Genomic DNA, 27,633 nt, shown 5'->3' with positions numbered 1-27,633 from the left:
CATCTTAAAAAATAACAATTGCTAACATTTAATGAACACACAGTCTGTGCTAAGCACCTACTTGCACAGTTGATGCTCACCAGAACTCTTAAGCGCTGTCCACGTCAGGGTATTTGGAATATTCCACAACAAATATGTGCCTTAATTTACTTAATCATTGCCACTAATGGTAAACATTTCAGTATTTTCCAAATTTCATTATTACACACTAGACTGTCATAAACATCCTTGTTCAATTCTACAGGAATTATTCTAGTATAGATATTGATAAAGGGAATTGCTTCATCACAGGACATGCAGTTTTAAATACTTCAATACATATGGAAAAATCACATTCTTCATCACATCACTGTCTAAATTTTCCTCAATTATGTTTAACATTTTCAAACTTAAAATTTTTTTTTCATCCAAATAAGTGCATAAATTGCTACCTCATCATTATTCCTAGAAATATGGTGACTTAGAATTTTGGAGAAACTCCTCTCAAAGCAATAAACTTTAAATACTGGATAAAATATCACAAACAAATAAAACGAAAACCTCTTTTAATGCATGGCTGAGTGGAAAGAAAATCAAAGAATTCTTCAGAGACCAGAAAAAAAAAAAAGAAAATGTGAACCCACGGGGTAAGTGAGGTTGTGTGTTCTTGGGTTGTATTTACCGGTTGTATGTAGTCTCTTTGTTGTTCAGTTGCTCAGTTGTTTCTGCCTCTGTGACCCCATGGACTGCAGCACTCCAGGCCTCCCTCTAGCAAGGGTTTTAATAAGCCACATGTGCAGGGAAAAGGCAAAAACAAAACAAAACAAAACAGAGACAGTGACCCTCTATCAGTCAGAAGCCACTAAAGGACTACCTCCTTTTGTGATAACTAGAAAAAAAAAAATCCAACCTGGCAGAGGGAGATGATAGGCTAACTTCCCACTTTGGCTTTGACTGTAGGTGGAGCAGGTAAAAAAAAGAGATGTTCACAGTTAAAATGACTAAGATTCTAAAGATGTTAAAAGAATACAACAAAGAACACTAGATGCCTAAGTAATTTAGATGGAATGGGCCAAGTCTTCAAAAATCACCAACTGCCAAAACTTACTCAAGATAAAATAGATGATTGAATTCATAGTTAAAACCTCCCCCCAAAAGAGAAATCTTCAAAACCAGATGGTTTCACTGGTGATTTCTTCCAAACATTAAAGGAGTAACACCAAATTTATAATTTCTTCCAGAAAATAAAAGAAAAAGACTTTATTCTAATCCATTTTTTTTTTTTCTGGATTTACTAGCTTTACTGTCATACCAAAAGTAGACAAAGATAGTACAGAGAAAGAACACTATAGACTAATGTCCTTCAGGAACATAATATTAGAAAACTGAATTTAGCAATTTATGAAGAAAATAAGCTACCACAGCCAAGTGAGGCTTATTCCAGGAATGTAAGGTTGGTTCAATACTTAAAAATCAATGTAATTCATCATGTTAACATTGAAAAAGAGAAAAACCATAAGGTCATATAAATTAACATGGAAAAAGCATTCAACAAATTTCAGCATATATTTATGATTAAAAACTATCAGTATACTAAGAACAGAAAAAGAGGTAGGAGATGCAATAAGGAATGCTGTAAAGAAAGCAAGAAAAATGTTAAAAATATGGATGCTGCTGCTGCTGCTGCTAAGTCGCTTCAGTCATGTCCAACTCTGTTCGACCCCATAGACAGCAGCCCACCAGGCTCCGCCATCCCCAGGATTCTCCAGGCATGAACACTGGAGTGGGTTGCCATTTCCTTCTCCAATGCATGAAGGTGAAAAGTGAAAGTCAAGTCACTCAGTTGTGTCTGACTCTTCGTGACCCCATGGACTGCAGCCTACCAGGCTCTGTCGTCCATGGGATTTTCCAGGCAAGAGTACTGGAGTGGGGTGCCATTGCCTTCTCTGAAAAATATGGATAAATACAAATAATTTATTGACTAAAACAATGTCTAAATTGTGGAATTAATAATTCAAGATGGCATTTAAATATACAGTGACAATTTGATGTAAAGCAGGGGAGAGGAGTTATTATAATGAAAACATACCAAGTTTCTTATATTGTTCAAATATTGACAAATATAGATTTTTAAAAATCTGTCTATTTATTTATTTGGCTGTGCTGACTGTTACTTGCAGCATGCAGGATCTTTAGTAGCAGGATCTAGGTCACTGACCAGAGATTGAACCCAGGCCCCCTGCATTTGGAACTTGGAGAATTAGCCACTGGATCACCAGGGATGTCCCTAGATTTTTATAGTTTAATTATGCATTTTAATATTTCTGAGTAGTCACTGAAAGAATAGCAACTGAGTATATACTTCCTATACTAGTGCAGGAAAACAAGGATGCAAGGAGAAAAACAATTTTTAAAAAGTATCTCAAAGAAAGTGAGACAGGTAACAATAATAGATAACAAAACAACGATAATCATAAGATTACTTTTATAAAAAGGACAAACAAAAAAATAAGATTAAGAAATGTGTCTTGGTCAGTGGGCCAGGTTGTGCTGTGGTTAGAAACCATCCAGATATCTCACTGAGACAATGTCACAACAAAGTAGTAGAAATGATGAAGCAACTGTTTGTATGCACTCTTCTGGAAGCCATTTTCAAATCCAACTAAGATCCAATGGGCATAATATGATACTTTGGTTATAGCCACAGAGATGAGTTATAGGCATGTCCCAGGCCCCACACTGACCCCACAGGTATGGCTGACCCAGCGCTGAGATGCTGCCAAAATCAACAGTCTCTTTAATATACTCAACCAAGGACTGAGGAGAACTTGAGCAGAAGTTCTGTTTGAGTCTAGTTGCATCCAGAAAAATCTTTCCTTGTATGTACCAAATGTTGATCTGGCCTAGAATGTTGCCCACCCACTTCCTTTCACCCCTCAAGCCACTAGTGAGGTTGTGTGGGTAATTTCCATGACAGTTATGACACGAACCAAGTTCTATACCTGCTAACATCCTAGCACACAGGTGTGCACACATTTACTCATAAATGCTCACATTCCTTCTGTGAACAAGGCTTCCCCGCAGCTTTGGAAGACATTGCTCCTCCAGAAGAGCTGTCTCAAGCCACTTTCCAGGAGCAGTTAAGGGTCTTGTTTGTGTTTACAATCTTGACTACAGTCTACAAACTCGCTGGATATCTGTGAGCTTCCTTGAGGCTAGAAGGGTTCATTGTGAGAAACTGCAGGCTAGGGTGCCCACAGGAGGATGAGCACACTGCAAACATGGAAGTGGGGCACTTCTTGTGGTGACTGTTGTTTTAACATGTTCTTTGTTAGTGTCGCTCCTTTTCATTCACTGTTATTTTTCACTTCTCTCCATCCATTGTCAGCAGGGTACTGCAAGTTCAGTTCAGTTCAGTTCAGTTGCTCAGCCATGTGTGACTCTTTGCGACCCCATGAACTGCAGCACGCCAGGCCTCTCTGTCCTTCACCAGCTCCCGGAGTCCACCCAAATTCATATCCATCAAGTCAGTGATGCCATCCAACCACCTCATCCTCTGTCGTCCCCTTCTCCTGCCCTCAATCTTTCCCAGCATGAGGGGCTTTTCAAATGAGTCAGCTCTTTGCATCAGGTGGTCAAAGTATTGGAGTTTCAGCTGCAACATCAGTCCTTCCATTGAACACCTAGGACTGATCTCCTTTAGGATGGACTGATTGGATCTCCTTGCAGTCCAAGGGACTCTCAAGAGTCTTCTCCAACACCACAGTTCAAAAGCATTAATTCTTCAGCTCTCACCTTTCTTTATAGTCCAACTCTCATATCCATACATGACCACTGGAAAAACCATAGCCTTGACTAGACAGACCTTTATTGACAAAGTAATGTCTCTGCTTTTGAATATGCTGTCTAGGTTGGTCATAACTTTCCTTCCAAGGAGTAAGTGTCTTTTAATTTCATGGCTGCAGTTACCATCTGCAGTGATTTTGGAGCCCAGAAAAATAAAGTCAGCCACTGTTTCCACTGTTTTCCCATCTATTTCCCATGAAGTGATGGGACCGGATGCCATGATCTTAGTTTCCTGAATGTTGAGTTTTAAGCCAACTTTTTCACTTTACTCTTTGACTTTCATCAAGAGGCTCTTTAGTTCTTCTTCACTTTCTGCCATACTGCAGAAAGGTATGCAAGAGTACTGCAAGGGATCCTGTCTATTAACTGCCTCTGATTAGAATTGGCTCAGCCAAGCTCTCAGTGTTGTGATTCCAAGTAAATGCAATCATTTATGGGAGACCAATGGCTTGTAAATGGAGGGCCAGGAAAAATACAGAACACTCTTAGCAATGTTGATTCATTTCTTTTGTGCAGCTCTATTAAGACACTGGCACTTCTGCTTTTCCCTGAATGTCCTATGAAACATATCACAGAAATGTGGTCATGATTTCTTTTTGCTGCAACTTTCCACTTAGCTCTTTCTGGGTCCAATGCTCAGTCAATCCAGCAACAAAACACCCCAAGCCTCTACCTTGTCTTCCAAAGAAGTTGCTCTGCATACAAGGAGACTACAAGGTCATTGTCAGTTCAACTGCAAGAGAAAAATAGAATTAGCTAGTGTTTTGCTTTGTTTTTGAAGCAATTCATATTTCTTTATGCATTTTAAAATTTGCAAAGAATTCTAACATAGATAATTTCACTTGTTTCTCTCAAAAACTTGATGAAGAGTATTCAAGAAATTGTTAATATTTATACTTTTATAAATAAAAGTATAAATAAAAGGGAAATTATACTTTTTAAGATAATTGCTCCTATATAAATCATTTTATTTTCCCAATGAACACACATTATTTTAGAAAGAGAAAAGATTGAAGAAATATATATAGAGAAAGAATGACAAAAATGGGGAAAATATAAGCATTGGTGAATATGGCTAATGGCATTTGGAACTCCTTGTACTAATCTTGTAACTTTTCTGTAAGTTTTAAATTATATCAGTAAAAGGAGTTACAGTGAATGGCATAAAAAGATTAGAGACATGTAATTCTTGGGTAATATTTAAAATGGATAATTTCAATAATTTTGCTTGGAATTTCCCTAGGAATCTCAACAATGCTTAGATTACAGGCTTTGCTTTAAAATCATAGATTTGAAATATAATAAACTATAGGCTGGGAGAGAAGTTATTGTAATTTGGAGCATGACATGACCATGTAGTAAGTTCATAGCTTTCGCTGAAACATAAACCAAACTAAGCAGTTTCTTCGAATTTTCTTTGTATACAGGTGTGCAGTTATAGGATGACTCTGCTTTTTTTCTGAAAATAGTATATTCCATACATTAGAAGGTGAAAATTATCATGTTAGATATCCATTCTTTTTTTTAACATGCCATGAAATTCATCTGTTTTAAGTGTATAATTCAACCACTTTACTAAATTTATAGAGTTGTTCAACCATCACCACAATCCAGTTTTAAAATGTTTCCATCACGACAGAGGGATCCCTTGGGCCCATTTATAGTAAATCCCTGTTCCCACCCTTAGAGCCAGGTGAAAACACTTTCTATCTTTATAGATTTACCTGTTATAGACATTTTATATACGTGGTCTCTCCCGTCTGGCTTCTTTCACTTAGCAGAATACTTTTAAGGTCCATCACCCCCGTTTCTTTTCTGGGAATTTTCCCTTGGCATAAGAGGTTACTTAGCAAATACCTTACATTTACTCTGATGAGTAAAAAAAGTCAGCCACTAATACATATGAACAGGTCTCTCACAGCTGAGTTTGCATCGACAAGAAATCAGCCTGAGACATTTTCCTTGTCTAGGAGCTATGCTTTTATGGTTAAAAAAAAAAAAAAGACAAAACAAAACATTGGTTAACTCTACAGCATCTACTAGAATCTGGGCGGCTGCTGTTGCCTAATGTCTGTGTGATGCAGCAGAGACCATAAGATATACAATGGCGGAGACTCAGGTATGACACAGAAGATGCAACACTAACAGGGAAATTAGACTTCAGAAGAATTACAAGCTCTCTTTCAAATGTGAGTGTTTGTGGGCACAAATACATTAGTATTTTTCTTCCCACAAGCAATAGAATGGTGTAATAAAGGTCTCTGTGATTAAAAAAAATTCTGCAGCATCTGGGACCTGACTCACATATCTAAAGGCTGCTGAGTAGTTTCATTACATGAAAAGCACTGTGATCCCCTCAAAGACATAGTTTTTGTGGTCATGTCATCTAGTACCAAATGTGAACTATAAGAAAATGGTAGGACACAACTTGATCTTAAGAGAATATTTGTCTCAGGAAATATTATATTTAGTAAAATGTATGATGCAGAAATGTATAAAGCATTTGTTATCATTTTATAGTGGGGCTTCCCAGGTGGCTCAGTGGCAAAGACTGCCTGCCAATGCAGGAGACTCCAGAGACATGGGTTTGATTCCTGGGTCAGGAAGATCCCCTGGAGGAGGAAATGGCAGGCCACTCCTATATTCTTACCTGGAAAATTCCATAGACAGAGGAGCCCAGTCCATGGGGTTGCAAAGAGTCAAACATGACTGAGCAACTGAGCACATACACACACACATACACACATCATTTTATAGTAACTTCAAACATCCAGATTTACCAGAAAATGAAACAACTCATTAGATTAAAAAGTCCAATGGGTAAATTTTTCTTATCATTTTAAACAGTTGGAAAATGAATTTGCAATCTGTATACTCTTCTCCTTAAAAACTCAAATGAAAATATCTTCCAATTATATGTTTGTATTTTATATGTATTTAATACTTTTCAGGAAATCCTTATTAAGCTGAGAGCTGTGGTGGGACAAGAGTCTTCTTGTCAAGCATTTGTCGAAACAGCACCTGCGGACTTAAGGTGAGGTGGGTGCTCTGGTTCTCTAGAGGGGACCCTGTGATTTCTTGGTCTTGATTCAACATACTTTTTCAGAATTCTCTTTTCTTTTCAAATGTCTCTGACTCAGTAATAAATGTCATGTTTTCTATGAAAATTATGAGATTTTCAAGTCAGTTACTTAATATAAAGTCTGTTTTGTGTTCATTTTATCTGCATTTCTTTTTCTAACTGAATTGCCTAGACTGTCACAGCATCATCTGGTAGTCAGTTTGGAGCCAGGCCTCTGATACTGTCATTAGTCAAGTTGGTTGGTGTGATTTTTTTTAAAACATGGATTTGAAAGTACGTGTCCTGTACAGACAATTTTGTCACTTGAAAGCTCCAGGGTTTCAGATTTCTGAATAAAAGCTCTTTTATTAAATCTTATTTTTGTTTATTTGCTTTTCTGGGATACCCTAATTTAAAATGGAATGAGTTCTCAAATATTTCTACAGTGTTTTTCTCAATGATCAGAAAATTGAATGATTTCAGGGATGGGCATATGCTACTCAGTGTCTCGTAAGGTTAGATTTCTAGGTTGAAGTTCAGAAACTACAATAAATAAGTATTGAAGTTGTGAGCCAATGACAAGAACAAAGGCGTGTATGCTGTTGCTGCTGCTGCTAAGTCACTTCAGTCGTGTCTGACTCTGTGCGACCCCATAGACGGCAGCCCACCAGGCTCCCCTGTCCCTGGGATTCTCCAGGCAAGAACACTGGAGTGGGTTGCCATTTCCTTCTCCAATGCATGAAAGGGAAGGGTGAAAGTGAAGTCGCTCAGTCGTGTCCGACTCTTAGTGACCCCATGGACTGCAGCCCACCAGGCTCCTCCATCCATGGGATTTTCCAGGCAAGAGTACTGGAGTGGGGTGCCATTGCCTTCTCCGAAAGGCATGTATGATCAGCCCAATTTTAAACTTAATCACTGGGACATGACCGTCTTCATTGGCTGTCTAGGTAATAAAATCCACACAGATGCAGACGAGGAGCAAATAGGGCACCAACGGTGGTTGTCTGCTCCAACAGAGAAGAAGACATCATGTTGGATTGTTCTATCATCACTGTGAAAACTGGACTTGCTTCCACCAAAAAGTGTTCATCAAGATAACACAAATATGACTGAACTTGAAATTAATTGCTGCAGGGGAATGAGTGATCTAAGGGAGGCCTTGAGGGGGCAAACTATGCCATTCCCTAAAGACATCATTGGCAGGAAGAAACGGTATTCTAAAAGGTCTGAAATGGAGACTAGAAATTTGAGACCTCAGAACTTCTAACACGGAATCTGAACTCTCCCATTCAAATGGAGTGTCTGCACATGGGTTGGGCTCCATTTTCTTCTGAGACTTACCACCCAACTTGGAATGAGGCCCTAATAAAGTGGGGCATAGCTCCTGGCCCCAGTCTGGCGATGTGGCTTAGAATCTTCCTTCCATCAGGAAGTTGTGTGAATTTAAGTTTTAGAGTGGCCCTCACTCCCACCTCCCTCTGACAGCCATGCTTCACATGTGACAATCGTGGAGGATTATGCAGACGTGATGCACCCACATCGTCATCAGCCATCACCAGCAGCATCACCATCGTCATTGTCAGGGTCATTGTTACTTCCAGGTGATAAGAAACAGCATGTAAACAATCACTGTGAAAGGACAAGTGCTTTGGAAGCATCCTGAGCAGATAATATGTGAAAACAGCTGTTTTCACATGTGCTCTCATATACACATTCCTCATCCATTCACTTGGTGAAATACCCAGACAGACAAATTCATAGCAGTTCTAGCCCATGTCCTCTTTGAACAGGATGCAGCTTTTCCACTGGAATGTGATTGTTATGGCCAGCTGAAATATCAGCCATTCTGAAGATTCAATGATGAAATGATTTCCTCAATTTCTCTGGGGTTGATAACATTGCAGCTCATTCTGAATTGGAGGATTATTAGCATTTGCTGCAAATCAGTATGTGCATTAAAGGAGAGGAATTATGATATTTCATTTTAGGAAACAGCACAGCTTTCTCGGTAACTCAGCTGGTAAAGAATCCGCCTGCACTATGGGAGACCTGGGTTCCATCCCTGGGTTGGGAAGATCCCCTGGAGAAGGGAACGGCTACCCACTCCAGTATTCTGGCCTGGAGAATTCCAGGGACTCTATGGGGTCACATAGAGTCAGGCACAACTGAGCAACTTTCACATTCACAGTTTTCTTCAACTTGACAGAAAACTCTACTTGAAAGAAAAATAAGTTTTCTGCCATTTTCATTAAGTATAAAATGAAGAAATGTAGGCAAGTAGCATTTTAGTCAGAGAAGGCAATGGCACCCCACTCTAGTACTCTTGCCTGGAAAATCCCATGGAAGGAGGAGCCTGGTGGGCTGCAGTTGATGGGGTCGCTAAGAGTCGGACATGACTGAGTGACTTCACTTTCACTTTTCACTTTCATGCATTGGAGAAGGAAATGGCAACCCACTCCAGTGTTCTTGCCTAGAGAATCCCAGGGATGGCGGAGCCTGGTGGGCTGCCATATATAGGGTCACACAGAGTCAGACACGACTGAAGTGACTTAGCAGCAGCAGCAGCATTTTAGTAGCAGTCTGTTTAACTAATAACCTCATCTTCAACAATCTTCTCTTTCATATGATGAGAATTATACTAGGAGATAATAGTGTTGATATAGTAATAATGAATAATAATAGCCAACACTTATTGGATATTTACTATGGTCTAGGTCTTGCTTTCATGTGTCAACTTTAATTAGTTGGCAGTGACTGCTTGAAGCATGGTGTTGAGATGGATTCCAAGACGATGTCTGGATTCAGTGACAGAGTGTTATAATTGACTAGTAATGTCTGCTTCGGGCATAAGCAGGAAGAATGATGGCATATATAAACATATTCACGTCCCCTGGTTAAGTATTATTAAATAAAGGTAAAATGTAACAAAGCACACTGGGAGAGAAATGGAGAAGTGTGAAGTTAAGAGCATATATTCAGGAAGAGCATTAATATGGATGGAGGTAGAATTTGACCTTAACTTTGACAGAGGGTCAGATTTTGTTGAGTAAAGTTGAGAGAAGATAGAAGAGCATTTTAAGCAGAAAGAACAGTCTGAACAAGTCATTGAGGCAAGAAGATGTAGGGGGTGTTAATGGACAACCAGTAGTTGGGCCCATCTGTTGTTTATAAGGAATAGTGGGAAGTTAGTTGGGCAATACTTTGGAAGAAAAATAGAGAGGGCTTCAATATTGACTGAAATGATTAGGAATTGTGAGATCTTTCAGTTATTTTATTAGATAGCCAGATATGATGTGTATCTTAGGATTTATCTGAAAACAGCACATGAAGTGGATCCAAGGGAGAGGGATTGGAGATGCTAATACAATTGCAGTAGTCTGTTTGAGATGTAAGGGTCTGACTAGGGTGTAGAAAACAGCTGTGACATAGATGAACAGCTGGAGGTAGATGAACAGCTTTGGTAACCAACTGGGCACCTGGCTGAGGACAGAGAAGCTTGTGTGTCATACATTTCTGTGAAGTTTGTTGAATAGAAATAAGGATATTAGAAGGTTTTATAATGATAAACTTTCTTTTGTTCATCTTGATCTTCAGATGTCAAAAGAAAATCCACATACACATCTCTAACAGGTAGTTGGAAATTATATTTTGTAATCAGGAGACATATAAAGCCAAAATGATGGTTTAGCGAGAGGTCTGCCTAGAGATGATACTGAAAACTGAGAATTCCGGGACTTGACAAGGATAGGGCACAGACACAAGAAGGATGAAGATAGATCATGGCACCGGATTCATTTAGGGAGCAGAAGAATAGAGCTGAGTCATCAAAGGTGACAGGAAGAAGTTGAAGAGAATGCCCAACCCCAGAACCACTGGACAGAATCCTCAGTTTAGTCAGTCAGTCTTGTCCGACTCTTTGCAACCACATGGATTGCAGCACACCAGGTTTCCCTGTCCATCACCAGCTCCTGAAGCTTGCTCAGACTCATGTCCATCAAGTCAGTGATGCCATCCAAACATCTCATCCTCTGTCATCCCCTTCCCCTCCTGCCTTAGAACACAATCCTACCTTGGATTTTTCTTGGACTTTTGGATTTTTCTACTCTATTGATTCATGCTCATAAGTTGTGTTTATATACATTATGGAACATCTCTGAAAATTTCCTTAGTTTTGTGCTATTTTTTAATATGAACAAGTAAAATTTAAGTTGTCCTTGAGCCATCGTTTTCTCCTACATCTCCAACATTGAAACATACAGTGTTGTGTGAAAATGCACTGTTATCACGCCAAGCCCTGTGTTGAATATGCAGCCTCCCTTCTCTTCTCTGCTCTCAACTTCCTCCAGATGTGGGTCCTCCTTTCTTGCCATGTTATTCCCATTGATCAGTGGGTCACAAAATGGGGTCCATCACTGGGGTCTTTCTCTTCGGGAGTCAGGTATAACTTTCATATGTAAAGTTAGCATCTGAAAATCTTGATATAAATAAAACTTTTGAAAATACTTGTGTTAACTTTACTTCCTATGCTTCCTATTTTTCCTTTTATCTTTTTTTTCTCCCTCTTTTCTCTTTCAAGATAGGACATTCCCTAAATTCCCAAGCATTTCATATGTATTGCTTCTTACTTGTTGTATATAGTACTTCCCATATTTCTATACTAGCATGTATTACAACAGTTTGTTAGAAGCAGGTAAATACACACACTTACTAACATACAATTAAACAGAAATACCTAGAGTGTAATTTCATTTTAAATGATAGAAGATATTAGTAACTAGGGCCACTCAGATTTCTAAACCCTGGAATCAAGTTCTTTGGAAAAATATTACTAGAAAAGATGATAAGACTGGTAAAGAGTTGGCCCTGTAAAGCATAACAAAAAGAAGGGAAAAGGTGAATATTTGACAAAAATATCCATTTCCCCTTTACTTTATCATGCTTCATGATTTATTTATTATGCTTAGCTCAAACAATAGCTTTCATTGAGACAAACCATGATTTTTATTTTAGAACAATATTTCTAATCCTTTCTTTCACTATTGCCCCCTAAATAGCTTTTTTAGACATTTTCCCCCTAATCACCCCCAATGAAATAATACCACAGATAGACTATATCTATTTATGTATTGTAACTATATATATTCTTTATATATTTTGAGTAAGAATTTCTTACCCCTCTGAGGAAGTGGTTTTTGCCCCTTGGAAATGATATGGACCTCTTGAGAATGCATGTTTTATAGGAGCACCATATAAGCTGCTGAAAGATGGGAGGCTATAGATATCAATGCGGCCCGTACTTAATGGACAGTAACATCAGAATAAAATGAGAGCGTACAGGCATGGCTTCCTGCAGAGTCCCCTTTGTATGTTCTCACTAAAGTAAATAAAAATAGTATAAGTCACAAAATCTGAAGCAAGTCAGCCAAAGAAAATATCAAGGAAAAAAAAAATCTAGAAAACATAGTTGATATTTGAAGATGAGTCCCTGAAAATTCGTAAAGTCCTATTTTGAAAGAGATAAGAGAGAAAGGAAAAGTTAAAGGAAAAGTAGGGAGGGTAGAAAATAATATTAACACTAATTTTGTAATAAACTGAATTTTGAAATAAATATTGTGAAGTATATCACCATAATATTTTTTGGTGGGCTTGTAGTATCTATTACACAAGTGTTTACAATATCACTTTCTATATATCATTAAAATTTTTATTTTATTTGTATGTGTGTGTGTTTGAGAATTCTCTTGTAGGGGGAAACACTGTAGGGGGAAACTCCTGGAGGCATGTTGGAGGAAAATGCAATTCAGCTAAGGAGGAGTCAGGGATTTAGTTTCCAGATTTAGGGTCAAAGTAGGAGCTAAGTGAGGTCATTTTGAGATCTGAGTACAAAGGTCAGAACTAGGTCAGTAGCCAGAGTAGCCTAAGACTGTATCTCAGAGTTTCTGGGGACAGCAACCAGTCTTCTCTGGGGCCAGCTGACCCCAATCATCAAGAGAAGAGAAAGAAGCAAGATGCAGTGATAAGGTCTAATGAGAATCATGGTGTTTTATATTTCGAAGAATCCATGGAGATCATCTGGAAAACAACAAAAGCCTTATTATTCTGAGAGAGTAGTAGAGGTCCGCTGGGGCCCAGGGAAGTATCAAAGGTGCCAACTCTGCTTGGAGATCATTGGGGTTAACAGCCAAATGCCCTGGGCTTCATTTCTGCACATCCTTCTTCCAAATAATAATTTTCCAGAGTTCTGGTTTTCCTTTTCAAACTCCATTTCTTCATTTTTCATAGCATTATATGCTGAAATTCTCACAGGCAAAGACCCGCAATGTCTTAATGATATTTAACATTAAGTTGCATTAAGGAAGCATCAAGGAAGACGACAAAGTTTCTAGAATGTTCTTGGAAAGTGACAATAAAAATCTGTATGACTTTGTCTAAAAATTTGTGTGATTATAGCTTTCTGAGGTCACCTAGGTTTCGATTCTTAGGTTGGGAAGATCCCCTGGAGAAGGGAATGGCTACCCACCCTAGTATTCTGGCCTGGAGAACTCCATGAACTGTATAGTCCATGGGGTTGGCAAAGAGTCAGACATGACTGAAAGACTTATACACTCTTTAGGATGAAATTCTTTAATTTTTTTTCTGGTGATTTTTGCATACTTACTATTTTTTTCTTTCTCCAATTTTCACTGACTTTACTTGTCATATATTTCAGATTTATGAAACTTTGAGAGTAAGCAAAACCTAATAAGGAATTATTAGCACTTCCCTTTTGTGGGACAGGAGTGTTAATAGTAAAATTATTTTATTTTGAAAGCTATACTTTGAAATATGACTAATATTTTTTGGTAAAGTATTTGCAAATAGTCATGATTCTTTTTATTTCAAATGTATCTGTTCTTTTTCTCCTTGGAGAAATCTTCGTGCACAGTAATTTTTAGGAGTATATACATATTTCCACACACATTTCAGAATGAGGAATGTACTAGAACCACTAGCTGAATGTTCAACAGCACTTTTTGTGCTTATGATGTGGGATGGAAAGAAATAGAAATTAAACCTCTCTCCTTTCCACAAGCCACATGCAGACTGACTCCAAGTGAAAGGTTTTCACACAGGCCAGTTTTGGTAATGTGAATTCACCCACTTTCCAACAAACCCTGAGAGGTATTTTAGTTTCAGCATCTGGTAGCTGAGGCCATCCCCTAAGCACAAGTGTGCCGCTGTGCCAATCGTGGGGCTGCTTTATTTGATGAGGACCACAGCTCTCTGGCAGATAGGTCCTGTTTTCGTTTCCCAAACAAACCTCCTTGGAGGTGAAGGAAGGTTTTCTGACTGTGGTCAGGAAAGTCTCAATTATGAATGATTCCCTAACCAAGTGTTGAAACACTGCACTTTGTAATTAAAATGCAAAACACACACAAACTGGAAACCATAGGAGTTTTTTTCAGGAATTTTCCTTGAAAGCTTGGTTTCTTACTTCCTTCAAGTGTCATCCCTCTAAATCTACCTTTATTCCTCCATAACGAAATATTATCTTCTCACCTATTTTATTGGTATTCTTTAAGTGGATATGATTTATCTAATTAGTAAAATAGATTTTAGTCACTTGTTTTTCTTCTCATGAATCTCAAACCCTGTCCTCATTTAACTTTGCTGCTTTGCAAAGTAAAAGAAGTGGGATTGTTGGCTCCAATCTGTGCTACTAGGAAAATGAAGGAAAAGTCAACTCAAAGGAAAGCAACTTTTTCTTTTAATCAAGTAACATTTTGTTCAGTGTATTATAACACTCTTTTATTAGGTGCATACAAATTTAGACCACTTCCTTGGTAAATTGAATCATTATCATTATGGGGTGACCCTTTTTCTTCTTTTTTTTAAAACTATTTTTAATTCGAGGGTAATTGCTTTACAATGCTGTGTCAGTTTTCTGCCATACAACAGTGTGAATCAGTTATAAGTATACATATGTCCTCACCCTCTTGAACCTCCCTTCCTACCCCCAACTCCTTTCCACCCCTCTAGGTTGTCACAGAACACTGGGTTGAGCGCCCTGTGTTACAAACAACTTCCCACTAGCTATCTGTTTTACATGTGTAATGTATACGTTTCAATGTTACTCTCTCAATTCCTTTTTATTCTTAATAGTGCTTTTTGTTTAAAGTACGTTATCTTATAATAACATACCTGCAACAACTTTCTTTTACTTGGTAGTATTTGCGTACTATATTTTGTTCCTTTTTTTTTTTTTTCAGCCTTACAAGTCTTTCTTTTTTGCTTTGTATATAGCTGAATTGGAGGGAGGTGGGACAGGGGACTAATGTGGGTCAAGATCAGTAGAGAGGGGACTGATACAAGGGAAAGGAAGAACAAAGATGTACTTTAAAAAAGGGCTTACAGATGACTAACTATGCAAATGAATCTATGCAAAAGTATTATCCAAGAATACTTGAAGAAGGAAGATAAAGGAAAGCTTTCAATTGCCAAAGATCCTGTAGACAGAGTCAAAAAGCTGTCATCAAACCAAGAGAAAATAGTTTCAACATATTTAACAGGAAAAGGAAAACTAGCAGAATATATGAAGAATATCTATGAATTGATAAAAAATAACAACTCACCAGAAAAAAAAGATACAAAGGATATGAATAAGCAATTCATAGAAGAAATAGAAATTACCAGTAAATTATTTTTAAATGCACAACCACACTAGTAATCAAAAAACTCAAATTAAAATTCTTTTTTCACCTTTTAGACTAGAAAATATATTTTTTAAAATTTTATTTAATTAAATGATTTTTTGGCTGTGCTGGGTCTTCATTGCTTTTTTGCAGGCTTTCTCTAGTTGTGGGGAGCCGTGGCTATTCTTTGTTGCAGTGTGAAGATTTCTCACTCCTCTTGTTGCAGTGCACAGGTTTGAGGTACGCGGGCTTCATTACTTGTGGCATGCGGGCTCGGTAGTTGTGTCTCATGAGTTTATTTGCTCCAAAGCATGTAGAATCTTCATGGACTGAGGATTGAACCCATGTCCCCTGCATTGGCAGACAGATTCTTATCCACACCACCATCAGGGAAGGCCAGAAAATATTATACTTTAAATTAGATAATATTATATATTGATGGGCTTCCCTGGTAGCTCAGAGGTTAAAGCGTTTGCCTGGAATGCGGGAGACCTGGGTTTGATCCCTGGGTCAGGAAGATCCCCTGGAGAAGGAAATGGCAACCCACTCCAGTACTCTTGCCTGGAGAATCCCATGGAGGGAGGAGCCTGGTAGGCTACAGTCCATGGGGTTGCAAAGAGTCGGACACGACTGAGCGACTTCACTCACTCACTCATATATTGATGAAGTCATGAAACATAGGCAACTCTCCCTTTAAGGGAAATCTCTGGTCAGGAGTCAACGTTGCACTGCCTTTTTATAAGGCACTTTGCCAAACCATTAAAACTGCACTTATCAATGGAGCCAACAATCCCACTTCTTGGTACTGACCCAAGAGAAATAGCCACATGTGTGCAAGGATGCAGGTACAGGACTGTTCCCTGTAGTATTTTATGGAACAATTTTTTTTTAAAGAAAAGCAACCATGAATTTCCACCAATAGGGTAATAATTTCATAATGCATTCTATGGAATATTATGCAGCAATTTTTTAAACACAAGAAATCTGTTTTTGCACTTACAGAAATACTAAAAGACTTATTGCCAATTAAAAACATTCAGAGAAGTAAAGACTCATTCTATTTACATAAAAAATACAGACTTCACACAGAAGTATTTATTTGTTCAATTTCATGTGTAAATAGCAAAAGGGTTAAGTGGTTACACACTCAGTTCATGACAGGCATTAAATATAGTAATAGAACAGAGACTAGAGATAATATTTTAGAGTGAGTCTACTTACATTGCTATTATTTTAATTTTTTGCCATCAAAAATTAATTCATATTTTACTATGTAATCAAAACATTTTAAGAAAGAGATGACTATGTATTTGACTAATGGTTGAATATTTAGTATGATTTGATTTTTCACTGTTTGGATAGATTGGGTCATATTTTTCAGTGCAATCATGAAATTCTCTGAACTTAAAATGTTGGCTAACATATAACAAAATCTATTGGTTAACCCCTGTGCTGAGAAAACTTAAAGTGAGCTTCAGCTTTCAGGGAGAAACTTTATGTCTACAGTGAAATGAAAAACCGAGAGCTAGGAGTAAATCTCTCTTCTTTACCAAGAAGAACGTTGATGCCCCTTTTGTTTGAAATCATGAGGGATTCTCAGTAGACACAACGGCCAGGCAGAAGGTGGATGGAACCATCTGGAATGGATCTTGCTGTTTATTTCATGAGGTTTATCTTACCCTCCCAGTATAAAAGGATCTCTTGCTTTTGAACATCCTGTGTACTTGTCTGGTTATAGCAAGCCCTGGAGGCATAGAATAAACAGTGCTATGCTCAGTCGCTGCAGGCATGTCCGACTCTGTGCGACTCCATGGACTGTTGCCCGCCAGGTTCTTCTGTCCATGGGGTTCTCCAGGCAAGCATACTGGAGTGGGTTGCCATATCCCCTTCCAGGGGATCTTCCCGACCTAGGGATCAAACCTGCATCTCTTGCATCTCCTGTATTAGCAGGAGGTTCTTTACCACTAGCGCCACCTGGGAAACCCTCAATATGTGCTTAGTCACTCAGTCATGCATGTCCGACTCTTTGCGACATCATGAACTGTAGCCCACCAGGTTCCTCTGTCCATGGGGATTCTCCAGGCAAGAATATTGGAGAGGGTTGCCATTCCCTCCTCCAGGGGATCTTCTGAACCCAGGGATTGAACCCAGGTCTCCCACATTGCAGGTGGATTCTTTACCTTCTGAGCCACCAGGGAAGCCCCAATAAACAGTGTGATCCTACAAAAAGTGTCAATATCTTTAGGATTACAAAGATGGAAGGGCCTCAGACTGTATGATGATTGAATATTGCTTAAAATGTATGAGGCTTTAAAAAATTAAATTCTGAGATCTGAGCTGTCATGGACTGTAGTCATTACAAAGGGAAAAACTGAGGACCAGAAGGGTTAAGTGACTTATCAAGGTCACTCAGTGACCTTGGCAGTGACTCTTATTCAAGCAGATTCAAATAGCTTGTAAATCACCCATGCAACCTTTCAGGACCAAGGCAGTCCTCAGCTGCTGCTCATTGGAAGGACTGGTCTATGCTACTTGCTTATCTCATGATAATTCTGAACAATGATGAATCCTCGAGGGATTTTTTTTTATTTTAAAGCTCAGAGTCCCCAGCTAAGACTGTTTACTTATGGAAATCTCTAGAGGTTATTTATGTTTACTTTTCTCAGGCTGTCATGACCTTGTATTATTTAAAATCTATTTCAAGTGAGATTTTTAAGCCGTTATCCCTATGAGCAAAGAATTATCCAAGTACAGCGATGCCAAAGTTACACACGTGTAAACTTGTAAATTGTGGAAATATAGAACAAAAGTATTCTATTTGAATGCTTATTAATAAAAATCAGTAACCATCTTGTGTTGGGTGTCCTGTTCCCACAATTCTGAAATATCTACTTAACAGCAAAAATGAAATGAGAAGAACATATTCATCTCTTTTTTTTTTTTTACACTTATTGGATTGCTGGATTGACATGGATCACAATGTTATCTTAGTTTGTCTAAAATACACAAAATCTTTTTTTAACTGACACAGGATCTCCTCTTCCCTTCCCCTCTACCATTTCCTTTGTTCCCCTCCCTGCTTGTGTACACACACACACAGTGTTATCTTCAAAAAGCATAACCAAAATAGGACCTGGAAACTCAGAACACAATATCTCTCTGTTGAAACTGTACATACCAAGGCAGCATGTTCTTACATTTTCCCCAAATTTCCCCCCACTTTTCCAGCATTGTCCAGGGGACTACAAAGGTTGGGGAGCCAGGCTAGAAGCCCCATTTACGATGCTCTGACTCCATTACAGGCTCAGCAGAGGACACATCTGGAACCCATTTCCTGCTGGGGTGGACCATGAATGCCCGGCCGTAGTCAACACCGAGCAGTGTGTCTCCTGTCTGGCTGTCAGCTGTCTTCCTGGCCAGAGCCTGAGAACATGGCTGCTAGTGAAAGTGTTTATGTGTTTATGTGACCACAGGTATGTGCCCTTGGTGACAGAGCCCTTACTCCATCTAGCATGTCCTGGGAGGCAAGTGGGAGGTGGATAAAGCCAGAGGGAGGGAGTGTGCTCGAGGTTTCGATGTCACCGTCAGGAGAGGAAGGACAGTTGTGGGCGTGGAATAGGATTGTGGCATTTCTTGTGGATTTGGGCTGGATAAAACATTTTGGGAATGACACTTGGTTAAGCTCAGTTATGGTTTTGTCTAGTATTAGGGGCAAGGGAGAAGGCAATGGCACCCCATTCCAGTACTCTTGCCTGGAAACTCCCATGGACGGAGGAGCCTGGTAGGCTGCAGTCCATGGGGTCGCAAGGAGTCGGACACGACTGAAGCGTCAGCAGCAGCAGCAGCAGCAGCAGCAGAGGCAAGGGAAAGCGGGGAGCCGGCCTGTCTCCCAGGGACAAGTCTCCAGTTCCCTGAACTGCGAAGGCAGAGCCCTGAACCCTGATTGTGGTCATGTGCAGATGGTCTCCTCCTTGCCTGCCAGAGAACTCTGAGTCTTGACACATGCAATGAGCTTTGGGAGATATCTTCCCACAGATCAGGATGGTATCTGTGCTTGGGGAAGCCCACTTGGTAAGAACATTCTTTCCCCTTCCTGAAAGTTCCAGGGAGAGAAAGAGCCATGGGAAATAAACTGATGGGTATTTTTAGATGTTACAGGATTCCCTGCACTGTGCTAGACAGTATGAAGAACACCAAAGTGATGAAAGTCACAGGGTTTGAGTTTTGTTGTCATTTATTTATTTGCCTTTTATCTTGAGCTGCTTCTAGCTCAGAAGAGAGGTAAGATCTCCTCATAACTTTCCTGAGGTGTGCATGTCCTTTGGAGGTTTCCCCTCAAGTTGTTAAGGCCTTTCTCCTCCTGATTTTGTATGTTCTTCATTTCCAAGTTCTTCATTTCCCGGTTGTATGGTCACTCCCAACTCAGGATCTCTAAGTCACTAAACCATGTGTCATTTGATGCCTGTGAATGTCTTGCTCTTTCCCACATATGACTTGAGCAGAAATGTTCCCCATGAAGCCAGCATCCTCTTTTTCATGTTTACACTTTCCAGTTGCCCACCTGATAGCTCAAGTTAAAAATCTCAGAGGCTTTTTTGATGGTCCTGTCCTTTTCAATCTAAAATGTAATACACAGTCACTGCCTTTCAAGTTTTGCTTTCAGCATATCTCCTGAATTCATTGCCTCTCTTCCACTTCCAAAGCTTTAGCTGATGTCCCCACCTTGGAAGACAGAATTAAGTGCTTAGTTACTGCACATGTATAAACAATCATCAGGGTTATGACAACTATCTGTGCATCTACCCTAGAGGTGTCCTAGGGGTGGCTCAGATATTGAGAGTGATGTTGATGTTGGGGACCTATTTTCCAATAAAGTGAAGTCTTATGGTGAAGTTCTGAACCAAACAAACTATGTCTGTGCATGCTCATTTGCTTCAGTCATGTCTGACGCTTTGCAACTCTGTGCACTGTAGCCTGCCAGGCTCCTCTGTCCATGGGATGCTCCAGGGAAGAGTAATACTGGAATGGGTAGCCTTTCCCTTCTCTAGGGGATCTTCACAACTCAGGGACTGAACCCAAGTTTCCTGCAGCTCTTGCACTGCAGGCAGATTCTTTACCACTAAACCACTGGGGAAGCCTCAAACAAAGTATCAGATCAGATCAGATCGGTGGCTCAGTCGTGTCCGACTCTTTGCGACCCCATGAATTGCAGCACGCCTAGTCTCCCCTTAATTTACAGGTGCAAAGTCTGCATCCCTAGAAAATTTAGTGTATATTAAAATCACATCAAAAAGTCCTTTTGTTTTTGTATATAAATGTGTAGCAGGACATTTAAAATGGTGCAGAACATTAGACAATTCTTCACAGTGGGGGAGACAACATGTAGCCCCTAATCACTGCAACAGCTGACAATGCTGCCCACAGATTTCTAAAATGTACCTTGGCTGTTGGTAGCATTTCCATTGGAATCACTGCACAGCCTTAATTTATTTATATTATTTTTTACTTAAACAGGCAATAGTCAACTACCTCTCCTTATTAAAAGTGAAGATGTTACAGGTGAAAGTAATTCTCCTTTATTTCCACCTCTATGCTGGCCGACCTTATTCTCATCCCCAAAGTAACTATGTTTAATTGCTTAGTATGTATCATTCCAGAACTGTTACTGTATATTAACCTACTATTTACGATCCCCTAGATTATCTGTGGTACTTGTTATGAGTTGAATGGTGTCCCCTCAAAATCCACACATTGAAGTCTTATCCCCCAGTACCTCAGCATGTGACCTTACTTGGGAATAGAGCAGTTAAAGATATAGCTAGTTAGGTTAAGGTGAGGTCATGCAGGAGTAAGGTGGGCCTCTAATTCAATACAAAGGGTATTCTCATATAAAGGGGACATTTGGATACAGGGACAATGCACAGAGAGAATGCCATGTGAAGATAAAGGCAGAGATGGAGAGATGATTTACAGGCTGAGAAGTGCCAAAGATTGCTAGCTAACTGGCAGACCCCAGGAGAGAGGCATGGAGCAGACTCTCCACCGCTCCCACCTTGCCAGCCTCAGAAGGAACCAACGCTGCCGACACCTCTATGTCATGCCTCCAACCTCCAGAGTTAGTTGCTCAGTCGTGTCTGACTCTTTGCGACCTCATGGACTACAGCCTGCCAGGCTCCTCTGTCCATGGAATTCTGCAGGCAAGAATATGGAGTGGGTAGCCGTTCCCTTCTCCAGGGGATCTTCCCCACCCAGGGATCAAACTGGCATCTCCTGCATTGCAGGCAGAGTCTTTACCACCTGAGCCACCAGGGAAGCCTCCAGAACCATGAGATGATACATTTGTATCATTTTAGCCACTCAGTTTGTGGTACTTCTTTACGGCAGCTCTTGCAAATTAATGCAGTCCCCTTCGGTATTTCAGGCTTCCCTGATAGCTCAGTAGGTAAAGAATCTTCCTGCAATGCAGGAGACCCCAGTTAAATTCCTGGGTTGGAAAGATCCACTGGAGAAGGGATAGGCTACCCACTCCAGTATTTTTGGGCTTCCCTTGTAGCTCAGCTGGTAAAGAATCCGCCACCAATGTGGGAGACCAGGGTTTGATCCCTGGGTTGGGAAGATCCTCTGGAGAAGGGAAAGGCTACCCACTCCAGTATCCTGGCCTTGATAACCCCATGGACTATACGTATATGTATGTATATGACATATACGTATAGTCCATGGGTCCAACTCGCAAAGAGTTGGACACAACTGAGTGGCTTTCACTTTCATTTTTTGGTATTTTAAGTAATAGACAAGAAACTCTCAGAATTAAGATGGGCTGGGGAGGGATGAGGCCTGGAGATGCTGCAGGTTGGATGACCGGGTAAGTTCCCCCTTTGGAGATGTTGGTCTGGCTGGCCTTGGACAGACTAGCATGCTGCAGAGTACAAACTTGTGTACAAGTGTGCCTTTCCTGTGAGCCTTATCTCCCAACAAAAAAACTCATCTGTTAATTAGACTTGCAGTCAATTTGTTTCTATTGAAAAAGAAAACTGGTAATTAGCTTTGAGGCTCTTTTCAAGCAGTTTGTTGTAGAAATGAAAAATACTGAGTAACTCAAATTTTACCCTGGAGCATGACTGAATTTTAACTGGTTGCATTTTATAGCCTGTGTGACAGGGAAAAATGTGATCTCCATCTCATTCTGGATCGTTCTCTACACTTTGCCTACGTATGCATGATGAAGAGTTCTAAAACACAGTTTGAGATGTAGCACTTGACATACCACCGATGTAAATGAAATGAATAGTTCAAAATCACGAGCATGGAAAGAAAAAGCAGACCTTTGAATATCCAGTTTCATAAAGTAATGCATTTAGAAATAATTTGCAAACTGGAAAGGCAGTTAAAAGGGTCATTTTACTCCACTGTGCCACGTGTCACAATCTTTAAGCTTTAATGAGAATTACTCATTGAATCTAGGATTTAGCCAGACATTTGGCTTGAGCAAACAGTGAGGAAAACACTGCTAAAATAATTATATTCAGTTTAGGGTCTTTAATACTGTCAATGATGCCAGATTATTCTGAAAGTAGAGTTTGTGGAATCTGAGTATTTTGCACTATTTCACCTTGAAATGTCTATGGGAATGTGTCTGTATGCTTAAAAAATTTTATATTCTAAATTAAAATTTCTGAATATCAAAGAAATATCGCTTCTACAGTTTAAGCTAATAGATGCCTATATTATTTTGCTTTTCATTCAAAGGAAAGTATATTTGTGTAAAAGCAATACAAAGATTTATATTTTATTGTAGAATTGTACAATTATCTGATATACTTTTTATAATAGAAGTGGGAAATTGTTTATCGTTCTATCAACATAGCACTGTGAAATTGAAACAATGTTCTATCAACATAGAGCTGTGAAATTGAAACAATGTTTTAACTGAAGTGTAGTTAATTTATAATGTGTTAGTTTAAGTGTACAGCAAAGTGATTCAGTTACATACATAAATTCTTTTTCAGATTCTTTTCCATTATAGGTTATTACAAGATATTGAATATACTTCCCAGTAGATCCTTGCTGTTTACCCATTTTATATATAGTGTGTATCTATTAATCCCATACTCCAAATTTATCTCTCCCTCCCATCCCCTTTGGTAATCATAAGTTTGTTTTCTATGTCTATGGGTTTACTTCTGTTTTATAAATGAGTTCTGAAATTGATGAATTTTACATTGACTTTCTAGACTGTTTTAACATATAAACATTTCTTTTTAAAAACTGCTTACTAGTTTTCAGTGTGTTTTTACAATGCAGCTAGAATATTATGAAAGTACTGAGTGCTTCCTTTAAAGCCTTTTTTGTCACACTTATTTGCCATTTACGAGATTGTTTGGAATAAAAAAGCAATCTTGCCAATTCAGCAAGCTAACCACCTAGTGCTCTAAAGGAGCATTAAATATTTTATCCAGTGTACTTGTCTGAAGGGAATGGCTAGTTCTGTCATCATGTGACACCACTGAAGTTCTCTGAGAGGCGGACAGGAACTAACAAACCCCACTCCAATTGTAGCAGTTTTCTGTGTGCAGAATCTGTCACGGAGAGCATGCTGTGCACCGTGCATAATCACAGTTACCTCTGATCAAAGCCCTTGAATGTTTTCTGGGTAGCGTGTTCAACGGCTCAAGATGAGCTCACCACTTCGTCTCCTTTGTCCAGACATCCCAGCTTCCCCTGACTTTTTCTGGCCCTCTGCCTGCAATGTTCTTCTGCCTTTCTATTCCTTTCCTTCTCATCCTTCCTTCCTTCAGCAACCTCTCTGTCTCAGCAAAAGCTTCCTAGGTCTCCAGCTCTGCAGGGCAGACCTCCCACTCTCACTATTACCTCTCCTTTGCACATCACAGTTGTAATGTCACATTGATTTATGTGCTGTGCTGGACTTCATCGCTCTGTCATGTCCGACTCTTTGTGACCCCCATAGACTGTAGCCCACTAGGGTCCTCTGGGTCCATAGGGATTCTCCAGGCAAGAATACTGGAGTGGGTTGCCATACCCTCCTCCAGGGGATCTTCCCCACCCAGGGATCAAACCCAGGTCTCCCTCATTGCAGGCAGATTCCTTACTGTCTGAGCCACCAGCCAGCCACCCTAATGATTTATGTCATTGATGGGAGCATGTGGCTAATGTCCAACTCTACCTGGGGTCTGTAAACTTCATAAGCACAAGGGCTTTGATTTTATTTCCCTAATATCTAGTGGAGTGCCTGTCCTGTAGTGGCAATTACTAAATATACTTAATAAATATTGATGAAAAAAATGGGTGAAGCATTGTTAAGTCACTTCAGTTGTGTCCAACTCTGTGCAACCCCATAGACACAGCCCACCAGGCTCCTGCGTCCCTGGGATTCTCCAGGCAAGAACACTGGAGTGGGTTGCCATTTCTTTCTCCAATGCATGAAAGTGAAAAGTGAAAGGGAAGTCGCTCAGTCGTGTTACTTCACTGTTAATGTAGTATTTTTGGTTTGAAAATATTATGTTAAGAGATTTACTATTATGTATAAAAAAGAATGTTCTGCCAAATACCCACTGTGCCCCCTCAAAACCAGCTGTGTGCTCAGTCGATTGACTACAAACCACAGTCCACTCACTATCCTCAAGGGCAGAATGCAGGGGACACTTTTAATTGTCTGGAGAAGCCCCTTATTTCAATGCATGTGAATAAGGCCTCATAGAAAAGGGGATTCAGATGTTGGTTTGTGTATTCTTCTTTAATTCAAAACCATGAATTGGAGCACGTGTGTGCGTTGCGACATGGCAGAAGCAGATGTTTTCTCTGTCCTTGTGGAGCTGGCAGTCTCCAGCACTGTTCTAAATGTGGTGCTAGACCTCAGAATCACCAGAGTGGTTATTAAAATGTAGTCTCTCAGCTTCCACTATAGACAGATTAAAATAAAATACTTCAGAATGGGGCCAGAGAAGTATAAAACTGGAAGAAATTCCCTCTGTCACTCTCCCTGATGTTGGAGTTCAAGGAGGTCCAGGAGGGGCATTTAGGAGTGCAATGTCCATGACTTCTGCTTCTCCTGGGTAGGTTGGAACCCTGTTGCCCAAAATCCTGGTGAGGTTTCATTTAGTTATAAGATAAGGCAGCGTGCTGGCTGATAATTGCTTGGTGGATCTATTGGTTTCTGACAATCGTCTGTATAAGGATTCCTTTAGATGATAGACCAAGTGACAGCCATGCAAGGAGATCATAATGGCCCAGAGGACAGACATTCCTTGATTCCCATTAACATTATTAACTGGAAAAATATTAATAGAAGATCAGACTAGAAGGCTTCTAAAGTCCTTTCTTCCCCAAATAACTGAGAACATTGAATAAAGGTAATAAAACACCCTCACCCAAAGGTGCTGCTATATGACAGGACATGCTAGGGACATTTCTGTAACCACTGTCTCTCCTGCTGACAGCACAAACATAGCAGGTATGGCAACTTGAACTTCATATCTGCCATGGTCCCATCAAGAAAGAAAAGTTCACTCTGGTGATTCAAGTAAAGAGACTTAATCTAGGCTCTACTTGCAGAGAAGGAAGGTGAAGGGCACCAAGAAGAGATGCTGAGAAACTTAGAGACCCATAACAGCAGGAGGCTGTTACCACCTCCCTTAGGACTGGACGGTTCTGGGAGGAAACAGCCGCACTATTGGAGCATGGGAGCCTCTGAGAGCTGGAGGAAACACACAGCTCCTCACCCGGAACAGCAGTCATGGAGAGACAGATGGTGCCAGAGATGGCGCAGCACACAGAGAGGAAATGGGGGAGAAATACTCTGCCCCCCTCTTCTTTCACCCTCCATTCTCCTGACTGCCCTCAGCTGGCTGAAACCAGGCAGAAGCCTGCCGAGCTGGGGGTTGGGACAGCCACCGACAGGGGAGCCCAGTTACTGAGCCACAGAAGAGAAAGGCTGAGAATAGGTTGGGGGAAGGACTGGGGAGTGGAAAATAACAGCACATATCCTTGCTTAGGTGTTTATATGGAGAATATTTCCTTTTTGAAAGACCTTTCTTAGACGTTCATAGTCTAAGCACAGAATGAAATTAGAATAGATTCATTCACTGGAGAGCACTATCTTTGATCCATTTCCCAAGACCTAAAAATAATCCATAATTAGAGAAGCACAGGGCAAGTCAAAACAAGTGTAAACATCAATAGTGTCTTTATTCTTTTAAAAAATCTGTCATTTCAAAATGCATTTAAGGCAGACATATATTATTGCTGAATCTCTTTAATTTTCTCTTGAGAATCCTTATCTTTTGCTATGTTTCTTCCTACTGACCATGTATTGACTCAAGAACATTTTCCATATAGTCAGGCAGGAAATGGGGGACAATTAAAAAAGCACAAGTAGCACATAATCTTTTTTCAGGATATTCTGATAATCTGTGGCGCTCACCTCCAGTGCTGATTTGAGTACACAGAAAGTTGTTAGGTGTACACTTTCTTAGCGTTTTAAAATTAACTCTTCAGAGTGAAAAGAACTATTCTATCTAAATAGTCTAGGGAGGCTTTTCTTATCGCCTATTGATAGTAGATCTATGAAGCATAATTGTTCTTTCATTTGGCAGTTTCTAGCTAATTCTAAATTTCTCAGAATGATATGGGAATTTGATACCAAATAACTCAGGGATGGAGAGGTTGTCACTTTTTTAGTTTTGCTTCTGTACTTGGTAAGCTGAGAAGCACTAAAGGCTATTATAGGGAGGGATGGGTACAAACAGAACATGGTCTGAAGATTCTTTTGATGGTAGGCATTGATGAACCAAGAGAAGGGTTCATTGTCAGTGTTCCTTTTGGGTCAGGGGTTAGGTGACTGGTGAGCTTAATGCCCAGGGCCCTTGTACAAGGAGTTTTAAGCATCCCTTTGCAGACCAGTATTTTGGGGTGACTACTTAGGGCCTGTTGACTATACTGTCAGGGCGTTTGAGGGCCAGCCAAGTAAATAAACTGGTCACTATATTAGACCAACACCAAGCTTCCAATCTTGCTGGGCTGTGAATTTCAGTGCAGGCTTTGAGCACTAGGACATGATTT

At 39.8% G+C, this 27,633-nt stretch overlaps 1 long non-coding RNA gene across 1 annotated transcript in view; it reads left to right on the top strand.

The window, feature by feature from the left end:
- Positions 1–508: 508 nt before the first annotated feature.
- Positions 509–27,633, top strand: part of LOC147367538 (uncharacterized) — a 36,977-nt gene continuing 9,852 nt past the window's right edge. Inside the window, exons 1-4 of the long non-coding RNA XR_015168840.1 lie at positions 509–626; positions 6,777–6,859; positions 15,712–15,798; positions 18,861–19,031. This is a non-coding gene — a long non-coding RNA (uncharacterized LOC147367538). The remainder of the gene's footprint in view (positions 627–6,776; positions 6,860–15,711; positions 15,799–18,860; positions 19,032–27,633) is intronic.

This window comes from Bos grunniens, chromosome 8 (assembly GCF_055505025.1).
Source record: "Bos grunniens cultivar Pamir isolate PY7600 chromosome 8, Bosgru_T2T1.0, whole genome shotgun sequence".
NCBI lineage: Eukaryota > Metazoa > Chordata > Mammalia > Artiodactyla > Bovidae > Bos > Bos grunniens.
Note: the sequence above shows the minus strand (reverse complement) of the source record. Positions and strands in the feature narration are given on the sequence as shown.